Source organism: Mustela lutreola, chromosome 10, assembly GCF_030435805.1.
Source record: "Mustela lutreola isolate mMusLut2 chromosome 10, mMusLut2.pri, whole genome shotgun sequence".
Taxonomy (NCBI): Eukaryota; Metazoa; Chordata; class Mammalia; order Carnivora; family Mustelidae; genus Mustela; species Mustela lutreola.
In genome coordinates, this window is record NC_081299.1 from 77400385 (window position 1) to 77420367 (window position 19983).

The 19983-nt window shown below is 38.2% G+C and overlaps 1 pseudogene; it reads left to right on the forward strand.

Moving 5' to 3' along the window:
* Positions 1 to 19983, forward strand: part of LOC131810533 (peptidyl-prolyl cis-trans isomerase G-like) — a 42463-nt pseudogene extending 22480 nt beyond the window's left edge.

Genomic DNA, 19983 nt, shown 5'->3' on the forward strand with positions numbered 1-19983 from the left:
ACATTATCTGTAGCAAGTTGCAGAGATGAAATAAACTTTTATAAAAACTATCCGTAATAGGGGCACCTGGGTGGCTCAGTGGGTTAAGCTTCTGCCTTCAGCTCAGGGTCCTGGGATAGAGCCCAGAATTGGGCTCTTTGCTTGGCAGGGAGCTTGCTCCCCACCTCCCTCTGCCAGCCTCTCTGCCTACTTGTGCTCTCTATCTCTGTCAAATAAATAAAATAAAAATATTTTAAAACTCTCAGTAATAAAACTACATTTTTATCATCCATATTAGAGGATAGACTAAAGGGGTTGTCAATTGTATGGGAAAATTTTGAGGTGTCTAGCCAGCCAATCGATCTAAGTATGTTAATTTTGTGGCCTTTGTGAGGTTTGTAATTTGTTGTGATTTTTTCCCCCCAACCTTAATAAATATCAATAATTTTGTATTCTTTTAAAGAGGGCCCTCCAGGGGCACCTGTGTGGCTCAGTCAGTTAAGTGTCTGCCTTCCAGATCTGGGATTGAGTCCCATGTCGAGCTCCCTGCTCAGCGGAGAATTTTCTTCTGCCCCTCCCCATGCTCCTTCTCTCTCTCTCTCTCTCATTCTCTCACAAAAGTAAATAAATAAATAAAATCTTTTAAAAATAAGTAAAGAGGGCCCTCCAAATCGGTAAGCTTCAGGCCTTGTAATACCTGGATCCACCTCCAGGAGAGATTTAATCACGCTTCTCAGAGCACCCAATGCCAAACTTTGGATAATATAATCATCTTTAAAAAAAAAAAAACACAAACAGATTTTATTTATTTATTTGACAGAGATCACAGGTAGGCAGAGAGGCAGGCAGAGAGAGAGAGGAGGAAGCAGGTTCCCTGCTGAGCAGATAGCCGGATGCTGGGCTTGATCCCAGGACTCTGGGATCATGACCTGAGCTGAAGGCAGAGGCTTAACCCACAGAGCCATCTAGGCACCCTATATAATCATCTTTTATGTGTATAATTTGATCAATTACCACGATTACGCATTTAGAATTTAGAGTTTTAATATCTTTCTTAAAGCTAAAGCATCATATTTATCTCCAGAAATCATTTTAAGAGAACATATTGAATATACAGCAAGTTGATACTGGGATTCTTTTTTCACGTTAGCATAATAGAGTTCTGTGGAGGCTCTAAAGTTCTCTGTGAAACACAAATATATATTATGGTGACTTTCTAAATCTCCCTTTTTTCTTGCTAGCTATTCAATTATTTATTAGTCATCTTTAATCATCTCTGTTAGAAAGTATGTATGTACCAAGGATTTTGTTCAGCTAGTAAATGTTCATGTGTCAGGTTTAAAACTATATTGAGAATTAGGGACCTGGGCATCTGGTTGGCTCAGTCATTTAAGCATCTGCCTTTGGCTCAGTCCATGATCTCGGGGTCCTGGGATCGAGTCCTACATCAGGATCCCTGCTCACTGGGGAGTCTGTTTCTCCCTCTACCCCTCCCCCTGCTATTCATGCTCTCTCTCAAATAAATAAATCGAATTGTTTTGTTTTGTTTTGTTTTTAAAAAAAGGGACACCTGAGTGGCTCAGTCATTAAGCATCTGCCTTTGGCTGAGGCCATGATCCCAGGGTCCTGGGATCGAGCCCTGCACTGTGCTCCCTGCTTGGCGGGAAGCCTGGTTCTCCCTCTCCAACTCCCCTTGCTTGTGTTCCCTCTCCTCTGTCTCTCTCTCTGCCAAATAAATAAATAAAATCTTTTAAAACAATTAAAAAATTAAAATAAAAAAGAGAATTAATGACCTGACTTATTTAATAAATGAGTCGATGATCAAATATAATCAATCAGTAGGAATCAAGTCTGTTACTTAAAGATACTACTTTTTTTTTAAAAAAAGATACTATTTTTTATGAGAAGATCCAAAGTTATCACTTCGGTGATCATCATTTATAGGAAAATGTTCTCCTTGAGGGAGCTGAGGGCTGGCTGGCAAGGGGAAGGTAGTGTTTGTATTGCTATGGCCTTCCCGGCAGCCAATATACAGCAGGCCGTTTCTAAACAATCTCTGTGCTGCAGATGGGAAGGGAGCCAACAAGCACCCTGATTGATGTAGGGCCAAAATTGGGGGCATAGTGGAGAGAAACCCATCTACTTCCTCCAGACAGTGTAGCGGACACTTGCCTGGGAGCAGTGCAGATGATTCCAGGATGTGTCTCTTGCCAGCCGTGAACTATAAGCCACGGGCCGTGGGGCCAGGAAACAATGGTGGGCCCTTGGGAAATTTCTGGGATTTTCTGGGCTGTGGTAATCTACCCACTCATCTTTCAGCCAGGCTGTGGGAAAACGTCTTTGAATAGAAAACCTGGAGCTTCTTTTGGCCCTTCAAAGAAAGGTTGACCCTGCAGTAGATGATAGATATTCGAGAAAGCACCACACAGTCACTTCCCTGGGAGTGACATTCCTCTTTGTTCGCCGTACAGAACACCCAAGTTTGCAGTTGGTAACTTTAGCTGTCACGGAGCCTTTGCATTTGTAGAGCATTTAGCTTATTGACCTAGATGTTCTCATGTTTAGGAATAAAAAAAGTAGTTTAATTAATTCACAATAAAAATCCTCCATTTCATAGAAGATAAAACTCATATAACCCAAACAGAATTGAATGTGTGATCTGATGCAATCATCAGCATGCAGCAGCCTTAAAAATTACAATATCTGACCTTAATATGTGTGAATCTATCAGGATTCCATTGTCGACATGTATATTTTTCAATATTCTTCTCTGAGCTGAAATCATGCCATTTATATGCAAATGACCACATCTTCCGCAGCTGCTGCTTCTCCGTTGAAGCCAAGGGACTTATTTGCACTTAATAAAGCCTCATAAATAGGTTTTGCCTCTAAAAGGGTGGGGGAGCAGGAAACCCATCGTAGCCTTTTACAGTTACAAGCTTCTTTTTGTTTTGAAAGCTAGGGGCCACCCCTAACAGGATGGTTCTCAGTTGCCAAAGAAATCCAGGATCCTCACCCAGCCAGTTGCCCCCCTTCCCTCCTTAGAAAACAAGTGTTCCTGTCCTTCATGAGGCCTTCTTCCATTGAACCTGGAGGCAATGTCCAATCTCCAGCAGGGGTTACAATTTAACCCAGACTTCAACGCAAGGAGGGCTGCCATGTGAGAAGAAGCTCTTGCCAGGCAGTAAGAGCAAGTGCCCGCTCGTTCGGGGAAGAACTCCTCAGGCCTCCTCAGGCAGTCCTATCTGAGGGGAGGAGGAGCTGGGGAACTTCTGGGCAAGCAGAAGTTAAGACACTCTACATAGGGGTACCTTGGTGGTTCCGTCTGTTAAGCATCCGAATCTTGATCTAGCTCAGGTCTTGATCTCAGGATCGTGAGTTCAAGCCCCACATTGGAATGCCCAGCGTGGAGCCTACTTAAAAAAAAAAAAAAAACCAAAAAACAAAAAACGCTCTACATAGAGAAGGGGCAACATTGGGGATTGTTTGTACGCTCTGATGGCCCAAACAGTGTTCAGACAACATTGAACACATCTTCATTCATGTGAGTAGTACACAGCATCTCTCTTCCTCCTCCCCCCACTTCCATCTTCCTAGCTTGCCATTCTTTTTCAACAGAATTGGATGACAAAGGACGATTGATCATATGAATCCACTTGTTTTCTCTTAATGCTCCTATAAAACCACCCAGGCTTCTAGTTTGTGGTCAACAGAAGCATTGCATTTACCACTTAAGACCATTTAAGACATACTAAAAAAAAAAAAAAGAAGAAGAAGAAGAAGAAGAAGGAGAATATTATGGGATAATTGTCTCCCGCTGTTAGATGCTAAGACAAACCTGAGGCACTTATGAAAAATAAATAATCATGGGAAGCAGGGTCATTTATTTTTAAAGCACCGTGTTGCTGATTTGGTAATAATGACCTATTATCCTTGTCAGAGTAATAGATTGTTTCTGGAGCTTCATTTCTGGTGTGTGAGCAACTGACATAGTAGAGATGATTATACTGTCTGATAAATGTGTATAATCATCAAAGACACTGGTTGACAATACTATCATTAAATTGTCACCAGCTTGGCAGAGAGACAAACATCCCTACCACATCAACCTATCAGAGATGTTTATAACTGCAAAAATGTTCAAGCACGATATTAGTGCAGATAACTGAGATCACACACCCTGAAAATCCAGCCACTAGGAGCAACTTGTGGCCAGGGAAGAGCTGGAAGAGGGAGATATCTGACCCTTGAATCAGGAGTCCTGGGCTCCCCTCTGTCAGCCTCAGCGTCTTTCATTTTAAACATAGAGATATCTATCCTCTACATCTCACAATAATACTACTAGTATCAACATTTTAAAATATATAAAATACAAAATAATAATAATAGATTCCATCTTTTTTGTATGAGGTTGCTCTTGATATAATTATTTAAGATTTTATATTGGTTTACTTTTTTAAAAAATGTGATACAATACATTTAATATAATTAAATTATATATAATAAATCTATAATAATTATATAATAAATACATATAATATTATCATCTTAACTTTTTTTTTAAAGAGAAAGATATAGAGTGTGGGGGGGTGTAAAAGTCAGATGCTTAACCAACGAAGCCACCAGGTGCCCCTCATCTGAACCATTTTTAAGAGTACAATTCAGGGACACCTGGGTGGCTCAGCCTGCTAAGTACCTGACCTCAGGGTCCTGGGATCAAGTTCTGCATCAGGCTCCCCACTCAGCAGGGAGTCCACTTGTCCCTCTCCCTCTGTTCCTCCACCCCCCCCCAAACTTTTGCTCGCTTGCTCTCTCTCTCTCTCTCAAGCAAATAGATAAATTAAAAAAAAAATTTAAAGAGTACAATTCAGTGTTAGGTATATTTGTATTGCTGTGCAATCATCACCACCGTCCATCTCCAGAACACTTTCATCTTGCAAATGTGAAACTTTGCGCCCAACAGATAATAACTCCCCATTCCCCTCTATCACTCCAGACCCTGGAAATAATCATTCTACTTTTTGTGTCTATGAATTTGACTACTCTAAGTGCCTCATGTGTAGAGTCACACAGTGTTTGTTTTTTTATGTATGGCTGATTTCACCTAGCATAATGTCCTCAAGGTTCATCCACATTGTAGCACATGTCAACATTCCCTTCCTTTTTAAGGCTGAATAATAATCCATTGTAGTTATACATCACATTTTTAAACCATTCATCCACTGAGAGATACCTGGGTTGCTACTATTTTTGGTAGCTACTATTTTTGGGTTATTGAGAGTAGCACTGCTATGAACATGGATAAACAAATATCTCCTTGAAATTCTGCTTTAATTTTTAAAAAAGATTTTATTTATTTATTTGACACAGAGAGAGAGAGAGGCAGAGAGAAAGCATAGACAGGGAGAGCAGGAGAGGGTGAAGCAGGCTCCCTGCAGAGCAGGGAGCCTGAAGTGGGGCTCTATCCTAGGACCCTGGGATCATGACATGAACTGAAGGCAAATGCTTAGCCAGCTGAGCTACCCAGAAGCTCCAAACCGCTCTACCTCTCTCTTTCTTTATATATATATGTATATATATATATATACATATATATATAAACTTTATATATATATATAAACTTATATAAACATATATATATAAACTTTATATATATATAAACTTTATATATATATATATATATAAACTTTCCTCAATTAAAAGTAGGGATGTGGGTGCCTGGGTGGCTCAGTTGTTCAGCATCTGCCCATCTGCCTTTGGTCAGGTTATGATCCCAGGGTCCTGGGATCCAGCCCCGCATCGGGCTCCCTGCTCGGTGGGAAACCTGCCTCTTCTTCTCCCTCTGCTTGTGCCCCCTCTTTTGCTGTCTCTCTCTGTCAAATAAATAAACAAAATCGTGTAAAAAAAATATAGTGTCAAGGCAGACTCTAATCTTTCAATCTGTCATTTAGAAAAAATAAAAGTAGGGCTAGTAAGCATGGGATAATTGGATAGTGTTACTTAATGGATGTAAGTGCTCATTAGCACAGTGCTGCTCATAGCATCATTTTTTTTTTAATTTCTTGGCCCCATATAAGATTTTGATCAGGTGATCAAAGCTCCTTCCCATTCTACACTATTAGCCCAACAGCATATCCAGTCTATTGACTTGAAGTGAAGACACGTAAACATTTTCTAAAGGCTTTGTGAACATTTTCCTCATCCTCTACGTGGTTTATGTTTGTTTAATTTTGAGTACAGAACAGAGAGTTGATTAAGAGGCATTGTTTATAGTTGAAAATATCTTTTTAGAAAATATCTTTGGGTTTTAAAACCCTAGGCGAGGGGAATTAACCCATGACACATGGCAAGACTGATTTCTTCCCAACTTAGGAAGCCTTCACTCATGCTCCATCTCTCTAAAGGCCTCAGAATAAGTTGGAGCAAAATGAGCTTGGGATGAATAAAAGGCAAAGCAAGAGCTTCTGCAGCAGTGCTTTCCTGGTTTATATCATAGGTACAGTTTGGGAAAGTCATTTCAACCCAACTAAAATGACATCATTGCAGCTCTGTGCCATGAGCCTAAAGGTGACACATTAGTTTCTCTTGCTGCTATAGCAGATTACCACAAACTTTGGCTTGAAACAAGACAAATTTATTACTTTCATGTTTAGAGGTCAGAAGTCCAAAAATCAGTGTCACTGGGCTAAAATCAAGGTTGCTTGATTTTAAAATCCAGGGCTACATCTCTTCTGGAGGCTCTAAGGGAGAATCTATTTCCTTGACTTCTCTAGAAGCCACCTAAATTCCTTGACTTGTGGCCCTTTTCTCCACTATTGAAGCTAGCAGTGTAGCACCTTCAAGCCTATCACCCTTTCTCTCTCTCTGGCCTTTGCTTCCAGGCTTCCACCTCTTTCTCTGACCCTCTTGCTTCCTTCTTTCATTTATAAGAACACCTATGAGTACACTGGGCCCCCAAGACCCTTCACTTCATGTTCAAGGTTCCTTTTGCCATGTAATTTGCATATTCACAAATACGGAAGATTAAAACATGAATATCCTTGGGGGCTTTATTTTGCCTACCGCAGGTGTATTTATACATTCTTTCCTCAGTCATAGGGCCCAGATATTATCAGTCCTAGTTTATATTTGACAGGCAATACTTCAAATGGAACAAGTTGGTATTCAAAGAAGCTGGAGTTAATCAAATAAAAAGCAGGTATCAGCATGCACTTTATCACATCACCAAGAGAATCAAAACAGTATGATAGTAAATTTGACTTCTTGTCATGTTGAATTCTTCTTTTGGTGCTACATTATCAGAAAGAGGTAGTATTGTTATAATGTAATTTATATAGTGCCTTCCCCTGAGTGATGAACAGAATATTCCTCAGAATCCTCAGAGAATTAGTCTATCTCTTTTTATCCCAGCTCAGCCACTCCAGCAATATAATATGCAGCAATATTATATCTGTGTGCAAGAAATAAATCAGACTCACTAAACTTAAGGATGTTCACTTAAAGAAATTCTTTTTGGAGTTCCTTTCCGCTCCCCCTCCCCCACTTTCATTTGAAAATGTTCTTTAGGTAATATTAGAGCCATTGACCCACATTAGATTAATTAGGTCAGTTAGCCTTTATGGAGTAATTGACACTCAGGTGGCTTTAAATAATTCCTTTTAATACAGACGTGCCTTGAAAAGAGATTATAACTTAAATTCCTGCCACATCGTAGCATTAAGAAAACATGCATTTATCAACTCTTCCTGCAGTATGGCTTTGGGTATAGCAATGATATTGGGTAGAAAAAGCTTAAGGATTTTACCTTGATGAGTTGATTATTCACATCCACACATTGTTAAAAGTCACATGTGTATTTTCCATTTGGACAGGCTGTTGGTAACCCTGAATGTTGAGCCTAGTTCAGAGCAATTCCTTTTCTTCTTCTAAACTTGTCAACATTAATTTCTACATTTTCAAACTCACATTGGCCCTAGCATCTAATCTTGGACTCTCACCGGCAATCTGGACTTTCTGAATTTTTTTCCTTTCTGCTTCTCTCCTTCAACATCATCCCCATAGCTTATCTTAATAAGACAATAGCTACCACTTAATGAGTATTTTCTAGGTCCCAGACATTTCATATTCATTATTGCTAATTGTTACTTTCAGTTAACTAACAAGTATTTGTTGAAATATATGCTCTAGATCCTGGAGATACAGCCCAGTGGATATCCTTATCTCCATGTAATACTTACATACTTAGTACGTAATACTTACATACATACTATAATACTTAGGAAAGAGAGACAGAGAAGTTTAGTGACTAGCCTAAGGCCCTGCTGCTGTAAAAGCAGATTATAATCCCATAATAAAGCGTGTTGGGGGTGGTGGTCTGTGTGTGAAAGAGAGAGATCTGGATGGCTATACTCTAAAATATGCACTGTGATTATTACTAGGTAATGGGATTGAGGATGATTTTGAATTTTTTGTACTTCTGTATTATCTGAAATTTCTTCTTTTACCCCCATTTCCTACTTAGATCACTCAAACCATCCCCCACTGATGACTACGCTAATGCATTTGGTGTAAATCTTTCAGATTGTTTGTAGTCCTAAATTTTTTTGTTTTTTTATAGATATTTTAAATTTACTTAGATGGTATCACATTCTTTTCTTACATTTTCCACCTAATACTATGGGTTTTAGATCTATGTTGATACCTATACAAGTCTATTGTGTGTAACTGCAGAATAATTTTTATAATAAAGCTATTGTAAATAAGCACGAGCCTTCGTAATCAGAAAAAAATCTAGCAAATCTCTTTTTATTGTGAAGAAATAAAAGAACAATCTTTCTTCTAACATAAGAGCATGAAGACATAAGTTGCTTTACATAACTTTGCCACAAAAATATCCCAATGGAGAAATATTTATTATGTTGGCAATTCTATTTTACTAAACACCTCTACTTTATAAAAGTGCTTGGATACATGGAACTCTTTTCTATAAATATAGAAAATTAAAAGAGAAAAGAGACTCTTTCTGTGAAGTCTCTGAAATGCTTGACTTATTTTAGGAAGCAAAAATTTCAAAAGACAAAATTATTTTGAAACTGAAAAGAGTGAAATGAACTCATTACAGTGTGTTCTCACTATATATTAAAAATGAAATTAAAATCATTTAAAATAAAAGAAATATGACATTGTAATGCAAACAGAAATTGAGGAATATCCCAAAAGGATAAGAAATAGTTGGTTGATGGACAGCACAGGAAAATGAAAAGACAGTCAGGAGAAGTAATAAAGCCTATTGGGAAAAACCTGAAATTTATATATTGAAAGTTCATAATTTTTAACATAAAAATCTAATAATAACTGTTAATCCCTTTTCTTTCTTTAAACTTTAATTTAAGCATAAAAATAGAACTTCAAGTGTAACTTTATTCAGTCATATTTTTCACAAGATAGATATCAAATACTCTCAGTAAAAGCTTGTGTTTAACTTTCAAACTTTTCTTCAAAACAATACACTCCTAGATGAGAGGTGTGAAAAAAATTACATATAACTATGTATTATGGGGAAAAAATACCATGATGAGAGTCATATTCCAAGCAGATATGACTGAAATATTGTGATCCCAGAAAAGGTTACAAAACACTACTTCTTCTCTTTCTATTTAAGCTAGTTTTCGCTGATAGCAGCGGAGAAGCTTTATAACATAGCACTGGCAGACAAAACCAGTTTGCCCTTACTAAAAACAGGGCCTCCTTTTTTTCCTCTCTCTCCAAAATAATGGGTTTCAGGATGAAGTCATTGATCTAATCACTTAAAGATAAATAGCTTTCAGGATGAAGTCATTGATCTAATGACTTAAAGATAAGTAGCTTTTAGGGAAGGCAGGTCAGAAAAGGAGATTAAAATACAGAAGTTGAAGTGTGAAAACTAAAAACAAAATAGTGACCTGAAGTTTCAGAGCCAAACGGTTATAAAGATGTCTACTTATGTTGATAGGTGACCTGCACAAGGGGAAGGCCTCACCCAATGATCAGATAATCTATGGAAAAGGTCATAGTAGCCTTGCTTCTCTGGAAACTAGAGTTAAACTAGAGACAGAGACTGGAGGCTGAGTCTTGGCTAAGAGCCCTCTTGAATTTGCCTTAAATTCTCCAATGGAAAAACTCTAAAGTTTAGGGGGAAACATGGATTTTGATGATTTGCTGTAACTTTAAAGATGTAGTATTTCAGTATTTCAGTCTAAGACAGAATGGCGTAATGATTAGGCAAAAGGTTCTCCAATCACATAAAGTTCAAGCTTTGCAAAATTTGGCAACTTATTTAGCTTTTTCATGTAAAATGTAAGTATTTACCTCATAGGACTACTGAAGGAATTAAATATGCCATCCACAGGCTTAGGGCAAGGTCCAACAGATAGTATATATTCAGTAATGGTAGCTAGTACTGGTAGTAGGTATGATAGGAATTAAAAAAAAAAAAAGGTATGTTTATCATTTGAGCATTTATCTGATGACTGAGATTCAATATCAACACCAGTTGATATTAATATGTTGTATGGTTTTTAATATATCATACTGCATCTGAAGATAGCAGTTCTTACTAATATTAGGAAATGAGACTTCTTTCACAAATCTATCACTATTGATAACATAATGGGTCCAAGTTTCAGTTCATAAGCTCAAGTATCCAAAAATGCTTTCATTCTATTTCAAGCCTCCATTCCACTAGATGTTGGGAAAACAATCTCAGTCAGTGCAGTTTACCCTCCCCTTACATTGGGATTGCCTGTATGTTCCAGGGGACTATCACCTGTTGTCAGTTGTCATCAGCTCTGTGCCACTATCTGGTGAGGTACACCTTCTGGCTCTGACTAGCAGTCCACAAAGTTTACAGCTGCATCCTTCTTGTGTTGGACACCAGTTTCTGTGACTTTTGGGAGACTGAGAAAAGGAATGGGGCACCAAAAGGTCCTGCCTCATCCCTGTAATAGACTCTAACTCATGGGACATGCTTCTGCTGCTCTGCATACACTCCTGGGGCACAGAGGATACCTCAGTCACCCACACCACCACCTCAACCCTCTCTTGTGCCATTGGCATGGGGGAGTGAGGGAGAATTCTAGAGACTTGACACCTTCTCAAAGTACACTGGAAAAATGACATTTCTTCTGCTCTCCAATTTCTAAAATTATGCAGAGAGGAGTGTTCTCTTTTTCCCTAAACCTTAACACACCCGACTTCAGAACAAATCCAAGAAAAAGGTGAGCCCAGGTTTTTTTGTCAGGTACTCGCTTCTGAGCTCTTTTCTTTCCCTCTGACTACCTTCCTTTTCCCCAAGTCTAGAGAATCTTCAGTCTTGAGGACAGGAAAAATGAGTTTTGATCCATTAGGTACTTTTCTAATTCTTTTGTCTCAAGTCTGGATCTCAATCTGAGATGTTTAAAAATGGGGGCACCTGGATGGCTCAGTCATTAAGTGTCTGCTTTTGGCTCAGGTCACGATCCCAGGGTGCTTGGATCAAGCCCTACATGGGGCTCCCTGTTCAGTGGGAAGCCTGCTCCTCCCTCTCCCATTCTCCCTGCTTGTGTTCCCTCCTTCTGTCAAATAAATAAATAAAATCTTTTTTTTTTAAATAAAGGATTTGATAACCCTTCCTTGAGGAACATCTACTTTATAGTCCAGTTGTCTCAGTGAAAGAGGCAACAGGAGAAAAAAGAAAAACAACAAATTAAAAACAACCAAAAAACATTGGTTAATACCCCAGAAGTACATCAAAGCAGGGAGGGATGTATGTTTTATCGCTTCCATCCAAAACTACATTTTAAATACTTTAACTTTCCATAATGAATAAAAAAGTCTTCCAACTAAAATATTTTTCTTTAGTCAGAAGCATGGCTTACTTTATACACTGTTGAGAAGTGCTTGATTTTATAATTTCCTTTCAGCCCAAATTGTAAATATTAATTACATACCTTATATGCATGTAAATGGTCCTAACTCCACTCTGCTAGTTGTGGAAACTCATTTCTTTAGTTTCTTTATTCCCTTATTTTCTCCTTCCAGAAAGTGTTGAACTGTTCCCTCCGTGATCTTTCATCCTCTCCAAATTTACTCCATCCTCTAACTTCATTCTTTTAATAATCCAATACCCAAAAGAATGTGTAGCTTTCTTTTTCATAAAATTGACTTTGCACGTTATCTCCTTAAGAAGTATAGACACTACAAGTCTTTTGTAGAGTCTAGAAAAACTTGTTGATAATATAATTTGATGGTGATTATATTAATTTTTTAAAAAATCTTGGGGTGCCGGGATGATTCAGTCAGTTAAGCTTCTGACTCTTGATCTCAGCTTAGGTCTTGATCTCAGGGACATGAGTTCAAACCTTGCCTGTTCTTCATGTTGGGCATGGAGCCTACTTAAAAAACAAACAAACAAAAAAAGCAAAAACAAAAAGCTTTGATAACTTTAAAAGTCCTATGTTTTTCTTGCATTTTGATCATTGTTACCTGGATCATCTATGGGTCCCTTGAAACATGATCTGCTCATATTCATCTAAGACTTGTTCATGACATAAGTAGTAGTATAAAACAGCTGTTCAATCACTATATTTAATGAAAAACAGTAAGATATTTGGTCGTTTTCAAACACTAATGCATAGCAAAACCATTCTAATCTACATACACCAAATACTACAACACTTACATGTGCAATATTTTAAAACTTTAAGTATAGCAACAGCTATGGGTAAAATTGTCTCTAGAATTGAACTATTTTGGTTTGTAGCTAGAAAAGAATTCCTTAATACATTTAAGGAAGAAGAGAGCGAAATAGAATTTACATTTATAATGAAAGATAAAAAGTTTACAAAAGTGGGTATGAGTTTTAACCCTTAATACTAGGAACTAAAGTAGGAAAAGTATGGTGCCAATCCTGGTTCAGTTCTAGTTCTGCCAAGGATTAGCTGAGAAACTGTGGGCAAATAATTTAGTATTTTCATGGGCTGTTCTCCAGTTCTATAAATTGAACTTTTGAAATAGAATCCAAGGTTTTTTTTTTTTTTATTGTACCATTCAATCATTTCCATTATAAAAATGCATCAGATAACAATGGAAAGACAAAAAATTAAAGTAACTTTTAAAGTAAAATAAAATTTATGTAGTGAATTAGTAAAAATGACTGTAGTCATGGGCTTCAGTGCCTTTTCTGGGCAGCCGTAGATTTGAAGTGCTTTAAAGGATAGAACCCCAAGAAGAAGTAGTGTACCTACCAGTACAGGAGTGAAAGGATTGGATCAGTTGTCCTTGATTGAATCAACTTGTCCTCGATTGTTCTCTATTTAAAGACTAAAGTATTAGAGCCATTGGAACAAAGATTCAGCATTCATTCTCATTGTTCTGTGGGTTGTTTGACATTGCCATTAATAATCAACCTGCTGGAAGAGTTGTCTTTGAATTTTTTCCAATATATTCCCCCAAACATGGGATAAATTTTATTGTCTTTTACAGGTAAAAAGGGGTCAGAGAAATTAACTCAGAAGCCATTACATTGTAAGAGTTCTCAGTTTTGCAGCATTGTCAAAGATTTTATGGTTCCGATCGTAACTTCAGTGAAGAAAATGAAGGAGAAGGGAAAGTATTTTGAAGATAAGAGTTTCTCTGTTAAACACAACAGAGAATCTCTTTTATCAGTGACAGGGGAAGGATAAAAAGTTCATAGTTCTTCATAATCGCAAAACCAACTCCTCATTAAATGGGTATCATATTGTTTTGGGGCAAGTGAATTCTGTTAAGGAAGTTGTGGGAGAGAGAAAACCAGAAAACCAGAAACAGATGCAGTGAGCAAACGCTTTGCTGAGATATTCAGCTGTGGAGAGTTAATTCCCAAACTAGAGCTAAGAAAGAAGAAAAGAGCATAAATCCTCTTCCTCTTCCTCATCCAGTGACTCACCCAGCTCAAAAGATTCTCAGTCCTTTACTGATTCTGAAAGTACTTCTGAAGAGAAAAATTTGTTTTTTGATTTTTAAAAAAATTTTATTTATTTATTTTAATGATGAGAGCAAGCAAGCACAGGTTGGGGGAGGGGCAAAGGGAGAGAAAGAATCTCAAGCTGACTCTGTGCTGAGCATAGAGCCCTATATGGGGCTTGATTTCACAACCCCAAGATCATGACCTGAACCGAAACCAGTTCTGACGAGAAATTTTTAAAAGGTGTTTCTGAAGAGAAATTTTAAAAAGAAAAAAGAGGGCGCCTGGATGGCTCAGTTCTTAAGTGTCTGCCTTTGACTCAGGTCCTGGGATTGAGGCCCACATTGAGCCCCACACTGGGCTCCCTGATCCCTGGGAAGCCTGCTTTTCCCTCTCCCACTCTCCCTGCTTGTGTTACCTCTCTTGCTGTGTCTCTCTGTTAAATATATAAATAAAATCTTAAAAAAAAAAAAAGGAAAAAAATTCCCAAATACACACACACACACACACACACGAAAAGTAATTTAAAGCACATGTAGTGAAAGCAAGGCTGAAAATCTTAGAGCATAACATCAGTGTATTGTACATCGGAAGAGTTTCCTCCTATACCTGAAAATAGATTCCTAATTAGAAAAAGTGTGCCTAAAGCTGATGACAAAGAAAGGAAAAACAGAGAGAAAGAGAGAGATCGATCTACCTAACTTCCAGCCTGCTTCCTATTAGAAGAGACTTTCAGTTACTAGGTCTAGCAAAGAAATTAAAGAAATAGGACAAAGGATTATCAATTTCCCTCCAGATTCAGATCAAGGGATCATTTCAGACATAGTGAGATGGCTTCACATTGGAGGCAAGAGATTCTGAAAACCCAAAGAATGAGGGTGTCCAGTGGTGAAAGTTGAATCAAAGGAGCTTAGGAGTGAGTAAACAAAAGAAACTGAAACAAAACAAATCAAATAAGTCCAGCTAGAGTAAAAGAGAAAAACATAACTGATCAGAGGCATGTGTCCAAGAGTCCAAACAGGAACAGGAAAACAAAGTTAAAACAATTAATAAAACAGTAAAGAGAGAGACATTAGAAGAAATTCAGAAAAAATGATGATAAATATAATAAAAACAAGGTGAAGAAAGGGGTCAAATCTAAAAGTGGAAGTAAGAGCAAAAAGAAAGAGTTAAGAAAAGCATAATACAAAAATAAACATAATACAAAGCATAATGGAATGAAGAAAAGAAGATGGGAGTCAAGGAGTAAAGAAAGGAGTCATAAGAATGTTAGAGAAAAATCTGAGTCTAAGGAAAAAGATTAGGGAAGGGGTAAAATTAGAAGTTTAAATAGAATCAAAGAGCAATGAGCATGATCATTATAAAAATAAGGAAAAGAATAGATGCACAGTGTACAAGGGAATGGGATATAACCGAAGGCAGATACAATGGTTCTCACTCATCAATAGCTACATGTCTGTCCTCACTCATCTAGCAGCCTCAGCCCACATCCCAGTACCTTACTCTCATCTAGAAGGAATTGGGCTCATAGACAAATATGTAGGAGATAAAGTGTCCAGCAGGATTCTGAAAAAGAAAAAAAAAAAGAGCTTATATTCTCCTCTATTTTTCCATAGTTGAGGGGAGATTGAAATGTAATAAAATGGTCCCATTTTTTTCAGCAAAAATTAATTCTGCCAGCTGTAAGAAGACTTGTAAACAAGATGTCACTTCTCAATAGTTTAAGAAACACATGACCTGGAGAATTACCTCAATTTTGTCACCCATAGAGTGAGGTTCTTTTATCTGACCTCAATATCAAAGGGATACTATAAGAAATATTTATACGATATTTTTTATTAAAATATTATGTATTATTTGTTTCAGGAGTATAGGTCAGTGATTCATCAGTCTTAGTAATTCACAGCCCTCACCATAACACACACTCTCCCCAGTGTCCATCACCCTGCCACCCCATCCCTCACATCCCCTTCCACTCCAGCAACCCTCAATTTGTTTCCTGAAACTAAGAGTCTCTCAAGGTTTGTCTCCCTCTCTGTATTCGTCTTTTCCATTTTTCCCCTCCCTTCCCTTATGATCCTGTTTTGTTTTTCAAATTCCTCAAACCAATGAGATCATATGATAATTGTCTTTCTCTGATTGACTTATTTCACATAGCATAATACTCTCTAGTTCTATCCATGTCGTTGCAAATGGCAAGATTTTGGTTTTTTGGTGGCTGCATAATATTCCATTGTATATCTATACCATATCTTCTTTATCCATTCATCTGCTAATGGGCATCTAGGCTCTTTCCATAGTTTAGCTATTGTGGACATTGCTGCTACACACACTAGGGTGAACATACCCCTTCAGATCACTACATTTGTACCTTTGGGGTAAATACCTAGTAGCAAGATTGCTGGGTCATAGGGTAGCTCTATTTTCAACTTTTTGAGGAAACTCCATACTGTGTTCCACAGTGGCTGCACCAGCTTGCATTCCCACCAACAGTGTAGGAGGGTTCTCCTTTCTCTGCATCCTCACCAACACCTGTTTTTTCCTGACTTGTTAATTTTAGCCATTCTGACTGGTGTGAGGTGGTATCTCACTATGGTTTGATTTGTATTTCCCTGATGCCGAGTGATGTTGAGCACCTTTTCATGTGCCTATTGGCCATTGGGATGTCTTCTTTGCAGAAATGTCTGTTGATGTTTTCTTCCCATTTCCTGATTGGATTATTTGTTCTTTGGGTGTTGAGTTTGAGAAGTTTTTGAATACTAGCCCTTTATATGTCATTTGCAAATATCTTCCCCAATTCTGTCAGTTGTCTTTCAGTTTTGTTGACTCTTTCCTTTGCTGTGAAAAAAAAAAAAAAAAAAAAAAAAGCTTTTTATCTTGATCAAGTCCTAGTAGTTCGTTTTTGCCCTTGCTTCCCTTGCCTTAACGGTATTTCTAGGAAGAAGTTCCTGTGGCTGAGGTCAAAGAGTTTGCTGCCTGTGTTCTCCACAAGGATTTTGATGGATTCCTATTTCACACTGAGGTCTTCCATTTACGTTGAGTCTTATTTTTGTGTGTGGTGTAAGGAAATGGTCCACTTTCATTCTTCTGCATATGGCTGTCCAATTTTCCCAACACCATTTGTTGAAGAGACTGTCTTTTTTCCGTTGGACATTCTTTCCTGCTTTGTCAAAGATTAGTTAACCATAGAGTTGAGGGTCTATTTCTGGGCTCTCTGTTCTGTTCCATTGATCTCTGGATCTGTTTTTGTACCAGTACCACACTGTCTTGATGATTACAGCTTTGTAATAGAGCTTGAAGTCTGGAATTCTAATGCCATCAGCTTTATTTTTCAGCTTTCTTTTTCAACATTCCTTTGGCTATTCAGGGTCTTTTCTGGTTCCATACAAGTTTTAGGGTTATTTGTTCCATTTCTTTGAAAAAAAGTTGATGGTTTTGATAGGAATCGTGTTAAATGTGTAGATTGCTCTAGATAGCATAGATATTTTCGCAACATTTGTTCTTCCAATCCATGAGCATGGAACGCTTTTCCATTTCTTTGTGTCTTCCTCAGTTTCTTTCATGAATATTCTATAGTTTTCTGAGTACAGATTCTCTGCCTCTTTGGTTAGATTTAATCCAAGGTATCTAAAGGTTTTGGGTGCAATTGTAAATGGGATTGGCTCCTTAATTTCTCTTTCTTCTATCTTGTTGGTGTATAGAAATGCAACTGATTTCTGTACATTGATTTTATATCCTGACACTTGACTAAATTATGTAACAGTTTTGGGATTGAGTCTTTAGGGTTTTTTTTTTTAATTTTTAAAATTACCATTATTTTTCAAAGATTTTATTTATTTGATAGAGATCACAAGTAGGCAGAGAGGCAGGCAGAGAGAGAGAGAGGAAACAGGCTCCCCGCTGAGCAGAGAGCCCGATGCGGGGCTCCATCCCAGGACCCTGGCAGAGGCTTAACCCGGAGCCGAAGGCAGAGGCTTAACCCACTGAGCCACCCAGGTGCCCCTCTTTAGGGTTTTCCACATAAAGCATATCATCTGCAAAGAGTGAGAGTTTGACTTCTTCTTTGCCAATTTGGATGCCTTTTCTTTCTTTTTGTTGTCTGATTGCTGGGGTTAGGACTTCTAGTTCTATGTTCAATAGCAGTGGTGGTAGTGGACAGGCCTGCTGTGTTCCTTACCTTAGGGGAAAAGCTCGTAGTTTTTCCCTATTGAGAATGATATTCACTGTGGGTTTTTCATAGGTGGCTTTTGATGAAGTTCTAGAACCTAGGTGAGGTTCGGTGGGCTGAGGTCCGGAGCCGATGACCAAGAAAGAATTCTTGAGACATCTTTGGTGCAAAATGGTGGTTTATTAAAGCATGGGGACAGGACACGTGGGCAGGAAGAGCTGCTGCCCCAGGTTGAGGGATGGCAGGTTATATACCTTGCGGTTGGGGGAAGGTGAGGGGAAGGGAGGTTTCAACGGAGTTTTCATATGTTAAAGAGGGCCTACAAGGTGCTGGGAGGAGGTCTTGCCCTTGTGGCTTGATCAATGTCATCTTTAGGTCAGCCATTAACATCAAGATAGTTGGGAGATTCTTGGTGGGGTGTTATGATCCTGCTATCATTTACATTCCCTTCTACCTCAGCCTCCTCCAGTTTATGGTGGGGAGGGAGACATTAGGGCTTCAGGAACTAAGAGTTATTTGCCTCTGGAAATTTGTGCTATTGATAAGATAACCTCCCTGTTTGTAGATCTCTAGGACATCTGTAGAGCAAGGGAGATTCCTGTCCTGCAGGATTGTGATCTCTGCAAGTTAACTATTTATCGTTCATGGCAGTCAAGGGTGCCTGAGGAATGCTACACATATTACGGAGGGGAGCGGGAGGAGAGTGGGGTGCAAGGTGCCAGCTTTTGCTCTGTCCTCAGCCAGCCTCCTGCTCCCTCATCCGCTTTGATGATATTGAGGTATGTACTCTCTATCCCTACACTTCAAAGAGCTTTGATCAAGAAAGGATGCTGTACTTTGTCAAATGCTTTTTCTGTGTCTATTGAGAGGATCATATGGTTCTTGTTCTTTTTATTAATGTATTGTATCACATTGATTTGTGGTCATTGAACCAAACTTGCAGCCCAGGAATAAATCCCACTTGGTCATGGTGAATAATCCTTTTAATGTACTGTTGGATCCCATTGGCTAGTATTTTGGTGAGAATTTTTGCATCCATGTTCATCAGGGATATTGGTCCATAATTCTCTTTTCTGATGGGGTCTTTGTCTGGTTTGGGGATCAAGTAATGCTGACCTCATGAGTTTGAAAGTTTTCCTTCCATTTCTATTTTTTGGAACAATTTCAGGAGAATAGGTATTGATTCTTCTTTAAATGTTTGGTAGCATTCCTCTGGGAAGCCATCTGGCCCTGGACCATTGGGAGATTTTTTGATTACGCTTCAATTTCCTTATTGGTTATGGGTCTCAAGGGGCAAAGTGGTATATGGGGTGAGATATAAAATAAAGTATCCAAAAATGAAAAAAAAAAAGGTAGTTATGAAGAAGAACAAGAGAAAGAAGCAGACTTAGGGGAAGTAGAGAAGGATGTGATCTGGAAGCCATGACAGAACTGGCAGAGAAGCATGGAGTACCACAGATACAGAGAACAGGAGTACAGAGGAGAAGCCCAGAAAGTGGACAGAGAAAAGCAACATCAAGAAACAAAGTGAGGAGGGGAAGAAGAGATTCCAGAGCTCAGAGAGAGAAAAAGTTAAAGCAGAAACAATGGAAAAATAGAGAAACCGAGAAAATTCACCCTAGGAAGAAAATGCTGAAGGTAAGAAAAGAATAAGAACATGATCATAATAGTTTAAATAATAACAGGGGGTAAAGGCTGATAGAGCTTAAAGTCCATTCTCAAAAGGAAAACAAAGTAAGACAATGAAGTCAAGTTCTCCACATTGAAAAATAAGGAGCATGAGAATTCCACATCCTCACTGGAAAAGAAAAACCAAAAATTAAAGGGTTGAGAAAATGACCATATACATGAGAAAAATTTGAAAAATTGGACATAA